The following is a 24,000-nucleotide window of genomic DNA, read 5'->3' on the forward strand; positions in this document are numbered from 1 at the left end:
ACCAATGAGTTCGTATCAAGATGTCGAGAGATCCACAAGTGGAAGAATCTGTTGGCAAAAAAAAGAAGAAAAGAATACAATATAAAGATCTCACATGGCATGGAATTAAAAGAGGTTTATGTAAAATATGGACGCTTTATGACTCAACCTGCATACGACGCTAGGAACGAGGAACTCCTTGAAAATAAGAGTGATCGAATCATATCATTACACTACCAAAACCATTCATATAGCACGACATACTGACATTCTGTGATAAAATAACTTCACTTCGACATTTTATAAAATAAAAGAAAGCTGATATTTGAGTTTTGAAAAATTAATGAATTCCCCACGTCCTCAATATCACCCAAACAACCAGCTGGGTTTTCCAAATAAATTTCAACTCTCAATTTCCAAGGCGTCACACATTGTGTAGTTAAATTTGCACAATCCATCCGAGATGAATACGCTTTCTTTTCGAAAAGGTAACAGACAAGGAAATATAAAACGTCCAACCAAGTTAAAATATATGACAGTCTTGTATTTAGATGTTTTGTTGTCAAATATAGTACAAATGTGATGAAAATCTGAAATGATATCATATTATATGAAACCGTGCCAGAAAAACTAGATGGAAAAGTATAAAAACATGTCATCTCAAAAATATCTGCCCCAGTTTCAACTGAATTATATGTCAGAAATCTACCAGTTGTTTTTCACTAACCCATGGGAAAATACTTTCTAGTTTTAAAAAGCATTTCTTCACGGAAAGTTCAGCCCAAAACAATAAAGACAGAACGTATTGCTCTTTTGGTCAAATCAATGCTGATTCATTTTATTGAATAACACAGAACTCGCCAGTAACCCTAAAACTTTACCCAGATGTTTAATTAACTCTTTTCACACGACCGCAAACAAACAACTATCTCGTCAATTTTACTCTGTGCGCTTTAATTTTGGTTCCCTTTCAACTTTGCAAAGTTTTCTTTTAATTCTCTCCCCTTTTGTTTTTGAATGTTGCCACAAGTTATTTCATGTTCCCAGGTTGGCGATTCCCATCACTACCGTTGCTGTCGTTGAAAAAAAATATCGGATAGACAGATAGAATTTGGTAAAGGGTCGCGGGATTGCCTGAGGGGCAGCTTGAACAGTGAAACAATTTATAAAGAAAAGCAAAAAGAATAAAGACCAAACAGGTCATATTTACTCACCAAAACCAGCACGTGGCTTGGGATTTTGGTGTATACAGATTTGATTCAAAAGACCCGGGTTCTCATCGCCCCCCCCCACTCCCCCGACTTTGGTTTCTGTTTTAAATTCATATTTATGACACGAATAATTACAATTTCTTGTTTCTCTTTGGATATGCCGATATGTTATTATTTAATTCTTTTGATCTGATCTAGCACACTGATAAACGTATTCGCATAATCTATTTCCAATGGGCGAAATGTATTTCACAACTTTTAGAGAAACGGAATTTTTAAAAAACAACCAAACTACCAAGAATAACTATAACTGGTTTTCTGGACATCACCTGTTGTTTTTTTTTTTTTTGTTGTTGTTTTTTGATATCCTGAGTTTCCTGTCTGTTTTTGGACATCCCGAGTTTCTTTATCTGTTTTTGGACATCCTGAATGTCTTTATCTATCCTTGGACGTATTGAGTTTGTTTTTTCTGTTATTTCTTTTGACATCAAATGCTTTATCCGATTTTAAATTTTTTCTGTTGAAAAGAAATAAGGAAATGATGAGGATTAAAGTAATACGATTTATACACTATTATTTCGGCACATAGTAGGTAGAATACATTACTGTACATTATTTAAAGTATATAATTTTTCTACTACAAAATCTGACTTGACAAAATAGAAATAAAAACGTAAATGGATGTGCTCGTACTTGCAGGTCTGTCAACGGAGTACTGTTTTGATCTTGAATTATCAGTATCATAATAAGCCAGTTCTATATTTGTGTATGATACATGATGTGTTGATGTGAGGAATTCTTAATTGGAACTAGGCGCTATATAAATTCATTATATTATATTATTATAGTGTTGAAATATGGACAATATTTTGTTTTTGGGTTGACGGTATTTCCATTACAACACCGAGACCATGACAATCTGGGTAAGCAAATTTGCAAAATAAGTACAAATCGCCAAAAACCATTCACATATTAAAGTCAGATATCACTTTAACGTAAAGTTTTCTGTTATAAGTTGAACTCTATAATACCTTCAGCTCTTTCAGATACGTAATAATATATCACATTGAAGACAGTTGGGGAAGCACCAAACTACACCACATAGCTTTTAATCAGGATTAACCGTAAGCTATAATATTCCGAATTTCCACAGTTTCCCCTTACGGCTAGGAAGATTTTTGGTATAGCGCCCAGCCTGTAGGTTCCTAGTACGAGTCCCACAATGAGCGATGAAAAGTCGAGTCCTAGAAAAGGGCTCTTTACGTACAATCTCCCGTGCACTTTGGTGTAAAATGAGAATCTGTGGGAGAGAAGTTGCCAGACTTCTGTACCATTAAGAGGAGGCTCTGGGTGACTGCAAACAGGTTACGATTTAGAACCTTTCTAAATGCGCAACCCTACATCGATGGGGACTTTCCATCAGTCCCAAGTGTTCTTGTTCTTCTCTTCTCATTCCCATGACCAGCTGGTCGTCGGGGACACATGCGGGATGTAGACTGGAGAAGCTTCGTATGGGAACAAAACAGACAATGGACGTTTCGGGTACAAACCCTTCGTCATCACAACAATACACAAATTAACGTGGAAAACAAATAAAATATAATGCAAAATAACTTTATCCAAAAAAACAAAAAACAATTATATTATCAAGGCATGACCAAAATAGTGAAGGTGAAGGATGAGGAAATAATATTCAAAGAAAAATGAAGAAATTTAACCAATCGTCACAAACGGGTAAAAATAGCCAAAAGTTAATTTTATAATTCAAATAACCATAAATTATGGGACCTTTTTTGTGGTTACTTTAAGAAACCACATTCTTTGTTCTCAATCAAACATAAATAAATATAACAAAAATTTCATTTTTTTCTCTCTTTAAATACAATTATTTAAATCTAATTAAATGTTAATTGATTAATTTAAACTTACCAAAACATTGAAAAAAAAACTTTTTTGCAGACTCTACCTCCTATTCCGCCAATGAAATTACAATAAAGATAATGCAATACTCTATGCTAAAACTATGCAAAAGCCTGGCCTAATACTTGAGAATGTTCATAAATGAAAACTCCAAAAGATTGCTTGACACCCTTTAGAAAAAAATTTCAGTCTAATCTAATAAGCCCAACTTCCCAATCACTGCTGTTGGGTTGAAAGAAAATAATGTATTTCCTAAACCTAACACGTATTATAAAATGTTTTAGAGAAGCAATATTTGAATTGTACTCACAGACAATAACAGTCCTAAAATACAATGGCACCTCCATCTTTGTCTATATTCGTCTTGAGAGGCACTCTGTTGATGTGGAGAAAATGGAAAAATATAAATGAAATCATCTTTTTTATGTAATACCATTGTTCAAAATTTACTACATAGATCGCTCAGAGGACAGCATTTTTTCTCTACTAGACCGCCTGACCTAGATTACTAGCAAACCAATTACAATTAAGGTCAAAAGTCAACGGAACTTTCATTAAATTGTAAACTAGTTACACATATTCTATGTTTCTCCTACAATCCGTTTCAAGTATTTTTCTACTATTATCACCTTAATAAAATAAGACGATTACAAAAACCTTTTGTGAAAACTATATTACAAGTCTCTAGTAATTTATACATATTCTGTGGGGGTTTTTTGGGGGTTTTTTTAAAATTTTGTTTTGTTTATTTGTTTGTTTGTTTGTTTTGTTATGTTTTCCCTTTTTTTCTATTCTTAATTTACAAAAAAAAACACTCAAACTTTTGATGGTTTGAAGAAATTCCCATATTACAAATTTCTCTGGACTTATCCGGGAATTTAATCAACTTTGATTGGTGCTTGGACATAATTTGTTATTTTGACTTATCGGATTATAATCATCGCATAAAAATCATTCTTAGCAGAACTTGGATTAGCTAGCAAAATTATGCAATCAAGGCACCGTGCACTTATTTGCAAGGTCCGTAACCGAACGCACTTTTGGGCTTGATTTAACATTGTTGTAATGAAATATATTTTGGGTCGGATTGAGAGTATTTCCATTACAACAATGAGCCCAAAACAATGTGGGTTATCAGACCTGCCAATAAGTACACGATTTCACATAAAGAAATGTCAACGTGGTTACAATATTATGAGTCAAAATAAATTTTGAGTAAAACCGGATGCCGGCCAGAGAAATAGATATTCTTAAACTGATACATTTTATTATTATAAAATTTAATACGGACGTCATATTATGTTTTTATTATGCGAACCCGCGATCTTACTGGTACGACAATTCCGCCTCTTAACCTTTTGTGTCTTCCGGGTTTACGCTCTGAATTTCTATCTACTCTTACTTTCGTTTTTAAAACAATATTGATAATATGTTAAATTCTACTCCAAAGCAAGATCCAACGCAATATATATATTTTTTTCATCGTCACCCAAATAAAAAGAAATATTAACGACTTTCATCTTATTTCCTTGTGCAAAGAATTAGGGTCGCGCATGCGTGGAAGAGGTCACGGGAAGATGGACAGACGTTCGATTGGTCCAGAATTTGCGAGGGCTTCAGCATCTTTGAGATGCCAATTTCATGTCGGTTCCGGACAGGCCACAATATCCGATAAGAATAGGAAATAAATCTCTTCTGGCGTGTACGGATCATTGACAGATTTTATATCTCGGGTAGGGAAGGCGATCAGAATGGCCGGCTGGGTTGTGGGAAAGAAGAAATACCGCCCGTGCTATAGCAAAACTTCGTATATTGGAAACAGTCATTTTTTTTTGGCAGGAGAACCAGAAATAAGTCCCCATTATTGATGTTAGGCGTTAGAGTAAAGTACTCACGACATCAAAATTTGGCCACCAGCAGAAACGTGTCATCGCACAAAACTTTTTATATAGATAGTTCGAAGATGACGTCACTCAGGTCTTTGTTATTGTTTTTTGCCATCCGCATTTATGAGTAATGCTCACTGAACTGTATTAACCTGACTATAAACGTTCATGGATACACACAGTTTTGTGTGTTGGTCCGTTATACTTCCGGATGGCAATGTTATGAGCTTCTTAGCCAAGCGCATACTATCTATATTTTAACTTTTATTGTCTGGTTGAGAGAATCCAATGAAAACTAATCACCCAACTGGCCGTCTTAAAACAATAACAAAGAACTGAGTTACGTCAACTTCATACATGTTGTAAAACGTAAATTAATAGACAAACATGTTGTGCCGTATTATTATTATTACATTATTTTGATATAGAAAGAACGAAATTGACGCCATTCAGCTCTTTGTTATTGTTTTAGCCAACTATTTTTATGAGTTGTTCTCACTAAATTGTATCAATCAGACTTTGAACGGTCAAGGTTAAATATAGTTTTTATGTTGGTACGAGTACGTTATATCCGACTGGCTGGTGTTGTGAGTTTTTAGATATATGCGTAGCAACAATATTTGATGATAGATCCGCATTTTCGTCATATCGATCTACCCGATATATTAAAGGTTTTAAAAGTATTAAAGGTGCGGCTATGTGGTCTTGTGGTATGACACTCGTTTTCGGATCGGAAAGTCCTGGGTTCGAGCCTTGCTCGGCGCATACTTGAGTCCTTGGAAAAGGCTCTTTACTCACATTCTCTGTCTCTGTCCGAAAAAAAAATTGTAATATCGCCTAACAGACGTCATGTCTCGTTCTACATGTTACGTGTTGCTGTTGGTTAGGGCCCCTTTGTAAAGCGCTTTGAGCACGTTTAGTGGATATTGCGCTACATAAAAGCTCAAGTTTGATTAAAGGTTTGAGGCGATCGGTGACATATGTGAATAATCGACTCAAAATCGTATCATGTTGAGGTGAATACGATGAATAACTAGTCAACTGCGTACTCTGGGAAACTCTAATTTAAAAATTTGACCAGAACTCCTTGAAATATTGATCGATTTAAATAGGCCTCATCATGGCACAAACACTCAAACCTGCGACTTCGACAGACAATAGGGCAGAGAAGTCGTGAGGTCACACCTTCTACTCTTCCTGTTCCAAATTCATTGAAAGTGTATGTGTAACCAATCCTTCGGAGAACTAATTAATAATGCATGAGTTACGTATTGAATCATAAGGTAGCAGCAGTATTTTTTCAGTCGCAGCATGTACAGTCAGATTCTTAGGATTACGGGACGTAAAAGAGCGAGGATGAATGATCTTTATTGACCATCAGCATACATTTAGACTAGAATACAAAATGCCATCAGCCAGTAGATCAATAACACAAGGCATGTTTCCATTCATCCCTAAGAGTGGTTTTTCATTTCCAATGAGATTGGAGCGAATTTTTTTAAAGATCAAACTTTTGTTCCCCATTGATCAGAATTTTATGGACTGTGATCGCTTAATTAAAGAAGTAAAAAGTCAGAATGTATATAAATAGAATATATATAAGGAATGTAAGTAAAGGAGCCAACAAGGAAAAGGGCATCGGGAGGGAGTAGACGAATGTCCATGGTAAACGCATTGAACGAAAGAAAAAAAAAAGATTGGGATGGAGAGAAATAGGACCGGGAGAGGAAGTTTTAGGGTTGGAGGTTGGGGGTTGGTGGGGGAGGTGGGGAGGTCCCGGTAGCTAATTAGGCGGGTGGCCCTTGACGGCCCCACAAATTAGACACCGATAAAAAGGAGTTGCCCGATCTCTGTGTGCCCCGTCCCAAGGGATACACCCCTAAACCCAGCTATCATCTCTCCCTTCATAACGGAATTCTGTCTCTCTATCTTTTCACCCTTCCTATGAACGTCGTTCCAAATGTCCCTCTACTTTCTTTTTATCCTCTAGCAGCACCCCCCCCCCCCCAACAATCCCATCTCCCCTGGTTCCAAGGGAGCTGGAACGAGTACTCAGAGAGAATCGGCCATCTAACAGGGGAGCCACTCTGATCTTTACCGTCCTGTGTTCCCGCCAATTCTCTCATCGATACAAGTACACAGAATGTACTCGGATTCCTTCATGAGTTATTTCCCTTGTCCACACTCGTTTTCATCTGCTGATGCTTCGATCTTGTCCTAATTTTTCATTTCTCTTTCTTTCTTTTCTCGTCTTTTTTTTAGCCACGCTTTTGATTGCTCAGGAAACCTCATTTACTCCCCACCTCCTTCCCTCTCCTCTCTATCTATCTATCTATCTATCTATCTATCTATCTATCTATCTATCTATCTATCTATCTATCTATCTATCTATCTATCTATCTATCTATCTATCTATCTATCTATTTATCTATCTATCTATCTATCTATCTATCTATCTATTGTATGAGTGTTGCCATAAAAACAACAAAGAGATAAGCACTATTTCTTTTTTCCTTTGATCAACGATTTAATTTTATACACTCAATATCCCATACAAAAAATCAAATGAAGCGTCTGGAGGAATCCGTCAGGTTTTGTTTTTGTTTTTGTTTTTCGTTTTTGTAAAAAAGATATATGCAATTAACATTTACATGACAATTTTACCAAAGATTTGATATTATTCCTTCATTATTTCCAAAGCACACAAACTAAATGCCTCAAAAAGAAACAGAAAGATGAAAGACCACCGGAAGCCCAGAATTGATTGAAACATCCGTGGATGCACACACAAACCACCAATCAACCGATGGCGATGTCCTGGACATGCGCATTAGGCCAACAACAATCAACGGATGATTACCTGATAATTGCGAGTTGCAGTGCCAATGTCAGACGCTTTATTACATTTATTTGTGACGCTTTGCCGCAAACGCGGCGAAATTGCCGGGTTCGTCAAGCACCTGTCTCCTCTTGGTGCTAATGGACAGGCATTCACTTATCGTCGCCAACTCCAATTTTATCGATTCACTTGGCGACAAATTTTGAGCTTGGTGTGACCAAATAGCACACGTGCTAAAAGACCATTACATTGCGTCATTACAATGATAATGGTTTCTCACTGAAGAGTTCTTGCACGTATATCATAACAATGTTACAATCTCAAAAACGATACAGCTGATATTATGTGGCATCTATTCCTGACACAACGGTGTATGTAGAGATGAATTGTTTTATAGTTTGTTTTTAAAATATGACACTTGTATAACATTTATAATCTTATAAATAAGTTATATGTTTTATTGCAAAGACATTCGATCGCTCAGTTGGTTGTGTACTCTATTCACACGCAAATGGTCCGAGGTCGATCCCGAGTGAAGTCGAGATTTTTTTTGTTTACCCCCTTGTACATTTAGCAGTGATTGGGTGTCTGAGTCTGTTATATCTGGTGGAAAAAGCTTTACTTGACTAGGGTCCTATCCATACAGTAGCAAGCAATTGCTATTGTCCATTCACGCTCAAGAAACCGCAATGAACTCTCTGAAAGATCACGTTTTATTGAAAGTGAATTCTCAGCTGTTAGAAGCTATGAACCGTTAAACGGAATGTTCAACAAAAATGAATATTATGATAATTCTTATAAAGAAAGAACAAGATAATTAAAAAGAAACGTTTCTGACCCAAAGTCTACAATCATCTAACAACAATTAACTAAAGAAGAATTTGTTAGTGAAACTGCTATTCTCAAACATCTTTAATTACACTTAACATGTGAATTCAGGCATACTTTTCGTTCCCAGTCGAATACTGAAAACAGTTATTGATGAAAGTAGCTGAAAGACATGGATCTGACCGTAAACATGTAATGGAGACTTGTAATGATATTTCTTCTTCTTCTTCTTCGTTCCTCTGATGGACATCTATGGCTGCAGTCCGATATCTGCTATGAAGTCTGTGGTCCTCAGCCTCACCATAGAGCTTTGTGTTGAGTGTTGTAGGGGTGACCCAGTGTTTCGAACGTTGCACGTTGTATAGTGGGCAATCCATAAGCACATGTAAAGTGGTTTCATAATGATATTTAAAACCATACTCAGTGCATTTCCTTCTTTCCTCACGCCTTCTTCTTCTTCTTCTTCTTCTTCTTCTTCTTCTTCTTCTTCTTCTTCTTCTTCTTCTTCTTCTTCTTCTTCTTCTTCTTCTTCTTCTTCTTCTTCGAAGCAATTGTAGCGAAGTAATATCTCAATACATTTTTTTTTTGGTATTTCAACCACAAAAAAAATAATAAGTTTTTAAAAATGTAACTAATCAATATTTTTAATCCAGACTCTAGGAGAAATGAGAATCGACCTCAATATCACACTATGGTGCTTCCTCTCACACCCCACCCAACCCTAACAACCACCACAAATTGTTTCCTAGCTTTTCCTCCAGCCGGTCAGCTGGTCAGCGAGTCTCATGTACCAGTTCTTCCATGCTATGTCCATCAGGCTCCTTGTCATAAATCGACTATCACTCTGACCCGTCCAGTCACCCTGTGCCGTAAAAAAGGCCCACTTCTTTCTTCCCACCCTGATTAGACCAACACCCGTCCGCCCATAAACCATCTTTTGCTGTCAAACCCTATGATTTTCACTTCCTATTTTTTTCTTCATTTGACTCTTATATGTCTTGATATTATTATTTCTTGTGTATCCTCGCTGTCATCGAAAGATATTGACAGTGAGTCGAAGAGTGGTTTATTGATTCAATTACTTGGCTAAAATTAAGTTGGTATTTTTTTTCACTATCTTTTTCTTGGGGGGGGGGGGGAGAGGCGAATCTGAGAGTGAAGTCCAGGTTTTTTTCTGACCCCCACCTGTCCACCTAGGAAGATTAAGAAGCTAAATCTGTTAGATCTGGTGGAAAGTACTTTACGATAGACCAGCGCCTGAAAACATAGGGACATGGAATTAAAGCGTCATATATCTCTTTCGTCTAAATTTGATAAAGGGGAAATGTTCTCATAATCTGTCTTCGTTCATTGAATTGAAGCTCGCATTCCATTTCCTATTGTTATTATTTCTTCGATTTCAAGCAGCAACATATTCGTTGAAACAAAAGGAAGCACTTAATTGCTATTGACCTTTTAACGCTACAGCAATTGGGCTCTACTACGGCTTCATAGGCCCTGTGACTCTGAATGACAAACTTTAAAAGACCTTATTAATTATATGAATGTGATTTACCAAATTTATTCGTTACTATACCATAGTAAACCAGTTTGCCAATGATCGAATTTCAAGTGAAACATATTCAAATTACAAAATTTTATAATTCAGCAGTTTGAGAAACTATGATTTATATTTTTCAATAGAATTGATGAATTCAAATAAAATTCAGAATTATTTAGAATTTGAAATATTTAGACTCCATTTGATACCAAATCGATATAAGGCATAAATGAATCTTTGAAAAAGGACGTTTTTATAATATTTCTTAATGGATATCCTTCAAACTTAAAAATGGCAAAGAATTATAGAAATGATCTAGCTTTGATCAGTTTGTCTGGGGTAAATAGTAACGATGAATATAACTTATTTTATCATAAAACGTATTGGGCATGGTGAATCTGTAGAAATTTACTATGTAGATATTCATTTTTTTGTTTGTTAAGTTTATCCAAAGCATTCAGTCCTCTCTCTTCGGGATGGTTGAGAATTTTTTTCTGGTATGATTTTGTTCTAGGTAGAATGATAACAAGCAATTAATTATTGAAGTTAGAGAAATGAAACAAGGAGCAAACGACATTGTTATTATTATTATTATTATTATTATTATTATTATTATTATTATTATTTATTATTATTATTATTATTATTATTACTATTATTATATTATTATTATTATTATTATTATTATTATTATTATTATATAGTAGTAGTAGTAGTAGTAGTAGTAGTAGTAGTAGTAGTAGTAGTAGTGTATATTATATTATTATTATTATTATTATTATTATTATTATTATTTCTATTATCATTATTATTATTATTATTATTATTATTATTATTATTATTATTATTATTATTATTATTATTATTATTATTATTATTATTATTATTATTATTATTATTATTATTATTATTATTATTATGACAGTGCCTTCATCCAAAAAAAAAAAATATTGTTGATTATTTCTTTCTCTTTTGTTTTCATTGAAGTCTTAAAGCTCCACTCCATTTAGTGTATTATAAACTCTTTCCGTGAAGTACATAAATGTGTAAACATTTCTTATATTCCCCAGAACTCTCAAATATCGCTGTTTTTCTGACAAATATACTTTAGACAGCCCCTGACTAGGAAGTAGAACTTTTACTTCAAAGACAATTACAGAATTATTTTTCAGAAGGTTTTGTTCGATTCACTCAGATTCTTTAATAATCTTAAGTTTATAGTAACAATCAAGCGCTAAAATTTTACGGAAAATAAATTAATTCAAGTGATGCTGTGCGCTTAGGTAATTTACTCACAACATTCCGCCAGCCGGATAAACTTACTCACAAAACTGTGTGTACACTTTACCGTTTATAGATAGTATGCAGATGACGTCACTCAGGCCTTTGTTATTGTTTTTGCCATCCGCGTTTGTGAGTTGTTCTCACTAAACTGTATTAACCAGACTATAAAAGTTCATGGTTACACAGAGTTTGTGTGTTGGTCCGTTATACTTCCGGATGGCAATGTTGTGAACTCCTTGGCCAAGCGCATTCTATCTATAGATAGTGTGCGCTTGGCTAAGAAGCTCGTAATATTGCCATCCGGAAGTATAATGGACCAACACACAAAATTATGTGTAAACTTAAACGTTTATAGATAGAATGCACTTGGTCAAGGAGTTCACAACATTGCCATCCGGAAGTATAACGAACCAACACACAAACTCTGTGTAACCATGAACTCTTATAGTCTGGTTAATACAGTTTAGTGAGAACAACTGACAAACGCGGATGGCAAAAACAATAACAAAGGCCTGAGTGACGTCATCTGCATACTTTCTATAGTCTGATTAATACTGTTTAGTGAGAATTACTCATAAACACGGATGGCAAAAAAAAAAAAAATACATTAACAAAGACCAGATTGACGTCAACTTCATTCTATCTATAGATAGTATGCAGATGACGTCACTCAGGCCTTTGTTATTGTTTTTGCCATCCGCGTTTGTGAGTTGTTCTCACTAAACTGTATTAACCAGACTATAAAAGTTCATGGTTACACAGAGTTTGTGTGTTGGTCCGTTATACTTCCGGATGGCAATGTTGTGAACTCCTTGGCCAAGCGCATTTTATCTATAGATCGAATGCGCTTGGTCAAGGAGTTCACAACATTGCCATCCGAAAGTATAGATAGAATGCGCTTGGCCAAGGAGTTCACAACATTGCCATCCGGAAGTATAACGGACCAACACACAAACTCCGTGTAACCATGAACCTTGATCGTCTGGTTAATACAGTTTAGTGAGAACAACTCACAAACGCGGATGGCAAAAACAATAACAAAGGCCTGAGTGACGTCATCTTCGAACTATCTATAACGGACCAACACACAAACTCCGTGTAACCATGAACCTTGATCGTCTGGTTAATACAGTTTAGTGAGAACAACTCACAAACGCGGATGGCAAAAAACAATAACAAAGGCCTGTGTGACGTCATCTTCGTTCTATCTATAGTCTGCTTAATATAAATGAGTAAGAACTACTCATAACAATAGCTGGCTAAAAAACAATAACAAAGAGCTGAGTGACATCAATTTCGTTTTATCTACAAAATCAATGATGAAACACGATTGTATTCTCCATCTCCAAAACACACACACATACACACACACACACACACACACAAACACAGAGTGTGTGAGAGAGAGACAAATAAAGAGAGATAAGGGAGAGAGTGAGACAGGCAGATAGAATGAGATAGAGAATGAGAGAGTGAAAGAGGAAAAAAAAACTTAGATTGTTTTAGAGATAAATACATAGAGAAAGAGAAAGTTAGAGAGAGAGATAGATAGATAGATAGATAGACAGAGAGAGAGAGAGAGAGAGAGAGAGAGAGGGGGAGGTAGAGAGAGAGAGAGAGAGAGAGAGAGAGATAGGGGGGGGGAGGGGAGGGAAATACATTCTCCAGCAGACACTTTCAAAACAATCATATTTCTTTATCCCCATATATATTAACACAAGCCAATGGTAAAGACGTTAAGAGTAAGCAGCAGCCCGATACATCGTACCAGCGAAAGCAAGGATAAGGAGAAAGAGTGCTTAGAGAAAAAGATCAAGCCGTGGTTTTTATTGGCAGACCAGCAGCAAGCTCACCAAGCAACCACCACTCAGTAGATCGATGGCCTTGCAAGAAAGTGCCTCCAAATTCTGCTCACGTACGCAAGGCACGGGAAGACAGGCACGGTTAGTGTGAGCAATCATCGATCCGGCATTTCTCAAGCAATTCACTGACTGTCTCCACAGGCTCGAGGTGGTCCCTTTATTTCCTTCAGAATCGCACTCATAATATCTTCATTCAATACTTCTGATTATGTTCTTTAACTATAAATTACATATGCTAAAAAGAGGTCATATTTCTTTTATAATCATTCTTATTCCATTATTCTTCCCCTAACCCGACATCTGTGTTGAAGACATACTATTTATGTCTTATTTGTGGACTTGTGATAGGGATTCTCTTCGATTCCAGTTCCACAACGCGCATCAAAATGATATTATTTCACCAAAATATATTTTAAAATCCAAAAATGTGTATTTAAAACAGTGCCAGACTAAGCAGTGAGAAAAACACAAGACTTCAGTCTGCCTTGACAATAAGTTGTAGTTTTCTTTACACTTTGGTTGGCACTGTTTTTCAAACACACATTTTTAGATTTTTCTCATCCATCATGCTTGCTTCCACGAGGACGAAAGACGCATGCGCACAACCAACATGACGTTCTCTCTCTAATAACTTTTCCTCCGGTGACGTCACAGATTATGGACCCGTTGGAGAAGTTCTTTATATCTAGTCTACCTCAAAGATTTTACGTGTGTCATGTTTGAAATAAATGATCCAATCAAAACATTAAACTAATATTAACCAAATATGAGAGGATGATACTCGATGAAAGTCTAGAGTAAAACTTGATCTTTGTTAAACTTTGTTTTAACTGTCGCACTTTGGAAAAACACGTATTAAAAATTTTGACCAGATAACTCTTCCTTCAAATTATATCGATCGATTAAAAGGACCTTCACCTTGGCAAAAGCACTCAAACTTAGGACTTCCGAGGTCCCAGTTTGATTATGAAACTGATATTGATGATGTTAATGATAATAATAATAATAATAATAATAATAATAATAATAATAATAATAATAATAATAATGATGATGATGATGATGATGATGATGATGATGATGATGATGATGGTGGTGGTGGTGGTGGTGGTGGTGGTGGTGGTGGTGGTGGTGGTTGTGATTAATGTGCCCGCTACTTATATTTTATTTGTTTTATGAATCTTCAACACTTAACTCTCTTTAATTCTCTCACAATTTCAGTTGTAATATTATAGGTTTGTTTTCCTATTTTTATCGCTTTTACAGCGTTGTTACTAAAATGTAATCTGTTCTTTTAATAACAGTTAAACTTTAATTCTATCTCCCGATATTAAGACAAAAAATGATAAATTTTTAATATAGCATTATTATATAGATATTCAGATTCAATATTGCTGTTATGTGTTTAGGTAAAATACTATACAAGGAACGAAATTGACATCCCTCAGCTCTTTGTTATTGTTTTTAGTTTTAGACAGCCATTTTGATGATTAGTTCTCACTATAAATTATATCAATCAAACTCTAAACGTTCGAAGTTACACATAGTTTTGTGTTTTGCAACGATTGATCCGACTGGCGGATGTTGTGAGTATTTTACCTCAACTCATTTCATCAGTACCAGAGTGCGAAAAATTATCAATAAGCGGCCTATGAAGAGAGCGTAGTTAAAAAAAAAAGGAGAGAAGAATAGAAGGAATTTTCAAAGCTGTTTACTCTCACCCACGTAGCCATCGCCCATCCTCATAATACAAGGCAGGTCCTTTCAAATTGTCATTAATCACAGTCAGGTGAGCTATAGGCTGCTGCGTTCACTATAGATAGAATGCGCTTGGCCAAGGAGTTCACAACATTGCCATCCGGAAGTATAACGGACCAACACACAAACTCTGTGTAACCATGAACTTGTATAGTCTGGTTAATACAGTTTAGTGAGAACAACTCACAAACGCGGATGGCAAAAACAATAACAAAGGCCCGAGTGACGTCATCTGCATACTATCTATAGCTAGTCAAAGAGGTGATCCCCCGTATCAATCTGGTCGTGTTGTGTGGCTCGGTGGCTCAGAGGTAGGTGTAGAGTGTCTCGTCTTGTCACAAAAGTCAAGTCATGTTAAGCGTGGCCAGTGGCCGGATGGGTGACAGTTGGCTCGGTGGCTCAGAGGTAGAGTGTCATATGTTGTCACAAAAGTCAAGTGATGTTAAGCGTGGCCAGTTGCCGGATGGGTGACAGTTGGCTCAGTGGTTCAGAGGTAGGTAGAGTGTCTCGTCTTGTCTCAAAAGTCAAGTGGTGTTAAGCGTGGCCAGTTGCCGGATGGGTGACAGTTGGCTCAGTGGTTCAGATTTAGAGGTCATATCTTGTCACAAAAGTCAAACGATAAGGTAAGCGTGGCCAGTGACTGGATGGGTGACAATTGAGTGTGGAAAATTCTGGTCCTTTAGGATTAAACACGCATCACCCAACTTGACTCAGTTGTGACTGGGTACCTGGTAATAGGTAGTAATGGATATTGTACATGTTAGAAGAAAAAGGGTGCCTAACCGACAACTTGTATTGCATGTAATGGAAATAAGGTTTCGCATGGCCTGAACATGGAATAAATGAATTATTGTTGAGCCATTGAGCATGGCAAATCCGTGAAAATTAAATGCTCTATATAAATACTCGTATTTACTGTTGTACTGGGTAAGCAGACGACTACACGCAAATTAGAAATATGGAGTCTGAATATCTAGCAATTTAAAGGCTACGTTATTCATAAGATCTTATACAAGTCTGATGACCTTCATTTTTATGTTCTAATTTCTGTTTAAATTTTGGCCAGAAAATGGGTCCTTCAAATATTGACCGATTTAGCTGACCCTCATCTTTCCAACAGCTCTCGGGACTTGGACTTCTCGAGATCCCGAGTTTGAGAGTTTTTGCCAAGATGAAGGTCATTTTAATCGATTAAATAATTAGAAGGACGAATTTACGGGCCAAAATCTTAAACACCTGGGGGTTTTTTTCAGTGGCAGTGTATGGAAATAATATGTCGTCAACCAACTTAAAATATTTTCCATTACACATTGTTAAATCAAACCCATATTAGCAATCCGATAACTGATTTCTAAATATATACACTTTGAATAAGTTCATTCATTCAATTAAAGCATATTAATTTATTTAAAGCTTTATGACAGTCCAGACTTTAATTCTAACATGCAGCATCCACTTCACTCCCACATAATACCAGATAGAGGCGTCTGGTCAGAAAATATTTTATTATTTTTTTCATTACTGCCTTATTTTACCGGCAACCGAGAGGTCTGACGTTCGATCCCCGGTCGAGGAAGACTAATTATTGGGATAGTTTTTATTTATTTATTTATCTTTTTCGGTTTTTTTTTTTTTTTGTTTATGTCTTGTATTTTTATTTCTTACAAACTTTTTCAGACCTTTATCTTGCCTCAGTCCTGCTCCCCAATTTCTCAATTTAATGCACTAACACACCGTTCGCACCACAACTATTTAGACTTAGATAGAAGAGAAGTTGATGGTCTTAAGTTTTGCACGTAAAGAGACGTTGAAATTCTTCAAAAAATCTTTTTTTTTTTTTTGCAATAAACCTCAATAACTGAACCGCTTTGCAGTTTGCTTTAAAGGAAATACGCTTTTGCATAATGGGACCGACTGCCTGAAAATGGTATGTTTTTTGGTTATTTTAATGCTAAAATTTATTTTACAATTTTAAAAAAGTCATATGAAACTTGGTCATTTTATATGTCTTACTGAATATATATATATATATATATATATATATATATATATATATATATATATATAAATGTTTTTATTATTAATATGCTATATGCGTTTAGATAAAATACTTACATTATTCGCCGTTCAGATATTAAAACTAGAACCTAAAACTTTTATTGTCTGATTGATACAATTTTATGAGAACTAGTCATCAAAATGATTGTCTAAAAACAATAACAAAGAGCTGAGTAGCGTCAATTGAGCGGTGCATAGTTGAGTCCTTGAAAAAGGCCATTTACTCATATTTTTTCCCACAGTCAAGTGTAAAATAAGTACCTGGCCGTTAACAACGTTGTTACTGTCTGAAAAAAAACAACTCAATATCGCCTAACAGGCGTCATGACTCGTCCTACAAGTGTATGTTGGCTAGGGTTTGAGTCTAGTTTAATTTTACATAAAAGCTAAAACAAAAAAAAAAAAAGAATTGTTTAGTTCATTGAGTGTTGGGATCACTGGAAATGCGCTATATAAATGCTGAAATCTCTTTATTAAAAAACATTGTCAATATTGTTTATCACGATATCGGACATATTATCATGTATATTTCTAAATGTGTTTTGGTTGTCCGACCTGACACCTGCAATAACGTTATCATTACAGATTTTTATATTATAAGCAAGGTATTTATGAGACTATGTGAACTTTTAGTCGTAACGCTCAGCATGTGACCCGGAAGTTCGAGCTATACTGCTTGCGTAGCAGTGGAAAGGAACAAAATAAATTCAAATATTTAAAAATCCATTAAACTCTACATAAATAATGATGACGATGTAGATCTTTTATACGAGAAATTTTGTATCAGTAAAACAACTAAAATATTAAATGACCAGAATCATCCACTAAGACCATCAGTTATTATGTCAGGAAGGAGTGGTCGTCCTTTCTCTATTTCAACAAAAACAGAGGGACACCGAAAATCGTTTCTGCCGTGCAGTATTGGGCTTTATAAAAACAAGCAATATAGTCATTTTATTTAATTATTTCGCATTTTTACTTTCAAATAATGTAAATATTAATTTATGAATTTATTTGTTTTGCAATCTTTTCAATTTTCAATTTATAGTGGCAGTTTTAACTATTTGACAGTGTTGAAATTATTCATATTATAAAGCGCGGCTCTGGTTATGGCCCTGCTCCTTTTTTATATATACATCCCATTTCCATTGTATTTTTTATCTTATTGTGTAAATTATAATACGTCTGTAAAAAAAAATTCCTTTTTGGGATGCAATAAAGTATTATCATTATTATTATTATTATCATTATATTATTATTATTATTATTATTATTATTATTATTATTATTATTATTATTATTATTATTATTATTATTATTATTATTATTGTGATCAGCAGAATGAAGCAAATACGAAAGAAAAAAAAAGAGAAGAAAAATAAAAAGAAATAATATTGAATATTTACTTTGTGAATCTAAGACGTGTATGATTTAGTACTAATAAATACTACTATTCTTTGATAAAATCTACAAATGCATAATGAGCACGAGATAAAAGGAGATCAGATAAACACACGGTTCTATTGCGATCTTTTGCTCCTATTGTTCCATATTCAAAACTCACTAATTCGACAATTCATCATTGAGCCTCTGCTGTTTGTTCTTCTTCTTCTGCCTCTTCTTCTTCTTCTTCTTCTTCTTCTTCTTCTTCTTCTTCTTCTTCTTCTTCTTCTTCTTCTTCTTCTTCTTCTTCTTCTTCTGCTCTCATTTCCCTCTTCCCTTTATGTATATCCATACCTCTTTCTTTCTTCCTTTCATATGTATGTATTAAGAAGGAGCGAATATCTTCCACGCGCATACGCATAATTACAAATATTCCCTCTTTTACACACACACACACACACACATACACACACCCACATAAATATATATGTATCTTAATATACATAGTGTTTTCTTTTTACTATCCGATAAAGAATTGAAATAGTTCAAAAACTAGAAATGGTAGAAACTTCATGATTTTTTTTTGGTATGGCTTTTCATTACTATTTAAGCATTCTGCCGTGGAAATGTCAGAAAGATGCTATAAGCCGTTACAATACACATTCACACACACACACACACACACATATATATATATATATATATATATATATATAATAAACACACAAGCACACACACACACACATACACACACAAACTATCTCTCTCTCTCTCTCTCTCTCTCTCTCTCTCTCTCTCTCTCTCTCTCTCTCTCTCTCTCTCTCTCTCTCTCTCTTTCATTCTTTCTTTACTCTTCCCCTTACTTTCAATATTTTACAAGTGTTCTGAATTGCTTGTTTCTTGATTGTATCAAATCCTTAATCTCAACGTTCATATTTTAATAATCTCACCATTTTATTATCTTGTTATTTTCGTCGCAGCTAAAAAATACTGTATGCATTCATAACTGTGAGAAAATTTCCTCAATTTCCAGCATATTACGTGTATCAAGTGCTTTTGCAGTTTTCGCGTTCTCTGACAAATCACTTTTTAAAGATATTGACCAGACTAGAAATCTTTTACTATAAATAACATTCAATCGATCAAAATTGATCCCAAAAGATTATGAAATATATAAATAGGTTAAATACATATAAAATATTTTTAAAAATTAAAATCCACAAAAATGAAACTATTTTGTAACATCTGTAACGCCTCGGGTTTGAGAATACCACACTGGTAAGCTGATAATCATATGAATTAGTCGACGTTTGAATAAAGATATCTGGCCACGATAAAAAAAAAAGTGTACTCTTTTTTTTAAAAAACAACACATTATACATAATTTGGACAGAAAACTCGCCTTTCTAATAAATCTATCGATTAAATGACCCACATCTCGTCAAAAATATTCAAACCTAGGACTTTAGTCTTGAGATTAAGGTCAATTTAATCCAAAGTATTCGAAGGACGAGTTTTCTGGCCAAAATGTCAAAAACGTGTTTTTCAGACTACGGCAGAGCAGTTAATAAAGTAGGGATTTGCTAAGAAGCGAACAATCATCAATAGAAACGTGATTTTATCAACCCTTTTGGAATCAGCCCGACAACTGCCAAAGCCCTATCTATACAATATGAAATGAAGAGTATCGAGATATGCAGTTAAAAAAAACTCTCAAAGGAAAGTAAAATTGGAAACTCTTAATCCTGTAATTTTTCATATTTCTGACCAACCGTGTCAAAACGGTATAATACCGGGAGGTGTACCCGACGGGTAGAATTGAATCCTGAACTAAACTTATTAAAACCAAGTGCAAGTGAACATAAAGTGTCTTGATTCAGGAGAGTGAGTTCTGTTTCTTATACTTCAAAACATATACATTTACCAATTTTGACTTTAAACTCAATTTTATTAATTAGATTTATTCCCGCATTTTTTCCATTTTGACACGATGGGTCTAGGTTCTATTTTCAATGAGATATTAAGCGAACACGTCTGGACTAAAACATAGAAACAGATGTTTTAAAATAAACATATCTTTAAAAATTGGCATCATAAATGTTGTCCAATGTTTGATTTGTGGGAGCTGTAATTTTGATCCACCTATCTATGTTATAAAATAGAACTTATTTATTTATCAATTTTATCCAGACATCCACTTATGATTTCCTAAGATGTCCTCGATCCACAACTGAACGATCACTACGAATCTCAATAGCAATATCTATGATCTTCGGAGGACCGTGGAATTCGTTACTGGCATTAGAATCCAGTTTTAATCTACTTCGAGGGAGCGCAAGAACTATGAGATATGAGATCAAATTAAACCCTCACATCTGCAAGTGTCCTTTCGAACCATTCAATAGGCCGATAGAGCGGGAGTTTATCCCGGCTTCCGTATTCTGGACAATAGTAATGGTTTGGTACCTCTAAGGTTTGAAGTTAGTTAATCGCGAATTAATTTACATCAGGTAAATAGATCTAGCCACTCAATCAATGTTGGGCGGACAGGGTGTCAAAAAATAAGTACCGACTAGACCCGGAATCGATACCAGCCCATTGCTTGTGAGCCGAATTTTCTGGAACTAACCGACTGAGCTATCGGGCCTGACAAAAATAAATAAATAAAAACCCTCTGGCGGATTTTAGTAATATGCCTAGACGATGATGGAATTTAGATTTGAAAGGTTTAGAAAGATACAATTCTACTTGTCTGCTCTTCCCCCTTAAAAATAGAAATGTAGAACAACAACAACAAAACAATAAACAAAACAAAACAAACAAACAAACTAGGATAATTCAACTAGCTCTAAATTAATTTTCTAAAAACATTACTGAAGATTTATAATTTAAGATATAAATGCAATCTTCAGTTAATAAATCACACTACATTATACCATTTTTAGATTAAACTAAATATTAAAGCGATGCATTCGAGACTCAATCCCACCTTTTCGTTAAAAATGGTGACGGAGACTCGTAGTATTCATGGTCAGGGAACTTTACATCCTCCCTGTGATGCTGTTGCGAATTGTCATAATATCTTTAGCTTATTGGTCCTTTTTAGCCATTTTATGGCCGGTGGAGCCCGAGTTTGATTCCGGTTTCTCTGGTGTTAAATGGATAATAGCAATTGCTCGCCACCCTTTTGAGTTGGTATTTCTAAAATAACTTTCCGTGAGACCTATGATACCTACTGAATTGATACCGGTGCCTTTATTTATGAGGTGAGTGTTCAACGAAATAGCTTATCGCGACCTTGAGGGTTTACCTTAGTACCAAAATTAATAGTATATATGAGTACGAGTAACTTGCAACCCTTTTCTAAATTAAGGGTAATCTTACCGCCCGTTCACTCAAATGATTATTTAGAAAGGTATGGCGAATAGCATCGGTTTTGATGAGTTGGCAAATTGGCTTTTACCTGCAAAACTAGCTTAACGTATTCGTTTAGATTAAGCGGCATAACTCCAGGTGTTAAAAACATTTCCTTTTGGATTTTAATAATATATGAAAATCAATTAATATTGATAAACTCATTTTATTCCATCTGTTCAATCGAAAGAAAACGTTTGTCAACAGAAATTATGAATTATAATTTAGATCATAAATGACCTACCTCATTTTGTTTTATCTGTCCAATTGGAAGAGTTTGTTAACAGATACGTTTCTTCCAATGTCGTAGTCTTCCAATTTGTCATCTGCTAAATAATGATTTGACATTGTATTCGATTCGACAATTTTATATAAGTGCACTGTAGCTGAATCAATACTTTTCCTCCCTTTGACCTTTGATTTGATAGATCGATAGTCGATAGTGTTTGAATTTCATATTAAAAAGTTTCAAAACGATATTCCCCTAGTCGTGCTTTTTTTCCTGCTCATCAGACAAATTTGCAAACTTCGAGTCGCTGTCTATCGGTTGTTTGACAAGGAATTTTACATATATTACCCCACTCGACTCAGATATTAATGAGTATCCAGTTATAGATAGTGTCAGATAAGACTGCTTGTACAAAAAATGAGCTTTAAAACTAGATTGTCTGTATGAATTGGACAATTTGGTTCCATATGGCTTGAAGGAGACAGTGGTTGTGCGGGGATTAAAGGGGGTGCAACTGTGTAAATGCAGCCTCGTGAGACGTAATGAACATGGTGAATCGATAAAAATGCACGATATAGATATCCATCTAATATATAGCTTTAATCAACCTAACACCGTGTCTTTAAAATTGTGTACAATTAAATCGCAAATATGCTGGTGTCAAAGCGTACACATGCACCAGGAACGTGGTGATGTTTATTTCCTTCGGATGTCCGGAAACTTTGTTTTTCACATTTCAAAATGAAACCAGGACAAACGTGTTTTTATGGTACAAATCACCCAAGCCTGGAATTAATTACAAATGGGACATGTTATGTATTAAAGCAACTGCTTCAAATTTACAAGGCAGATTTTTAATTTTAGGCCAGATGTTGTTTTTACTTCGAAAGCCAGCGATTTATGATGATAGTCAATATAATTCTTAAACTGAAATCGCACAGAGGGTTAGATTTGAAAACGTTAGACAAATAATTAACAATAAAAGCTGCTTATTATATAATTTTGGAAAATGTTATCTATGCAATAATGTTACACGGAGCATTTTAACATTTTAAAATCCGATTAGCTATTAAACGATGCGATACGCCACAATATGATAGGGCTTTTCAAGAATAGTGATGGAATAATAAGTTGTTTTTTTTTGGGCAATGAATATAGTTTTTAAAATACAAAACGTTCACACTTCTCGTCAGATTTACCAATAAATCACCTCTTGTCATCTGATTCACTCCAATATAATATTACCGTTTTTATGCTTTAGGCTTTATTTAAACATAAAACCATAAGAAATGTGATGATTTAGATTCATGCACTTTACGGGATTATATTCATTTTTCTGAATTAAAACAGAAAATTCTAACTTACGTCTTTTACTTTTGATGGCATGGGTTTAGGTAAACTATTCACCAATTCTATCTGCCAATTAATCGTGTAAAGAAAAAAAGTATTTGAAACCTTAAAAGCTGATAGTATTAATGAGAGAATTTAATGGGAATGTATCTCTCTACTTGCAGTCTTTAAAGAATAATATAGAGCTGAATGACGTCATCTTCGTTCATTCTATAAATTGAATTTTCAGGACCTATGTCATCTATACCGTTTTGACACGACGCGTCACATTTAATTTCTAATCCACGTCATGTCTTCCGTGCTTGAATACGGGTATGTCAATCCTCTGACTTTTTTCACACGCGTCGGCAACAAATCTCATTTTATCTCTTCTTTTTCTATTGCCTTTCATTTTCATTGAAAACTTCAGTTTCCTTTGTCCTTCCAAGTTTCATCTTGAAAATTCTCAAAAGCCATGTT

The 24,000-nt window shown here is 34.8% G+C and overlaps 1 long non-coding RNA gene across 4 annotated transcripts in view; it reads right to left on the reverse strand.

The window, feature by feature from the left end:
- The window catches only part of LOC144968390 (uncharacterized), a 229,143-nt gene that overhangs the window by 2,072 nt on the left and 203,071 nt on the right, over positions 1-24,000 (reverse strand). For 3 of the 4 annotated variants that reach the window (XR_013644576.1, XR_013644573.1, XR_013644574.1), the window contains 2 exons: positions 3,421-3,486; positions 1,300-1,707 (listed from right to left, as the gene is read on the reverse strand). This is a non-coding gene — a long non-coding RNA (uncharacterized LOC144968390). Of the gene's footprint in view, positions 49-1,299; positions 1,708-3,420; positions 3,487-24,000 lie in introns of those variants that run through there. The other variant, XR_013644575.1, reaches the window with a different exon arrangement.

Source organism: Berghia stephanieae, chromosome 3 (genome assembly GCF_034508935.2).
Source record: "Berghia stephanieae isolate SIO BIC M18660-M18661 chromosome 3, UCSD_Bste_1.3, whole genome shotgun sequence".
NCBI classification, from domain to species: Eukaryota; Metazoa; Mollusca; class Gastropoda; order Nudibranchia; family Aeolidiidae; genus Berghia; species Berghia stephanieae.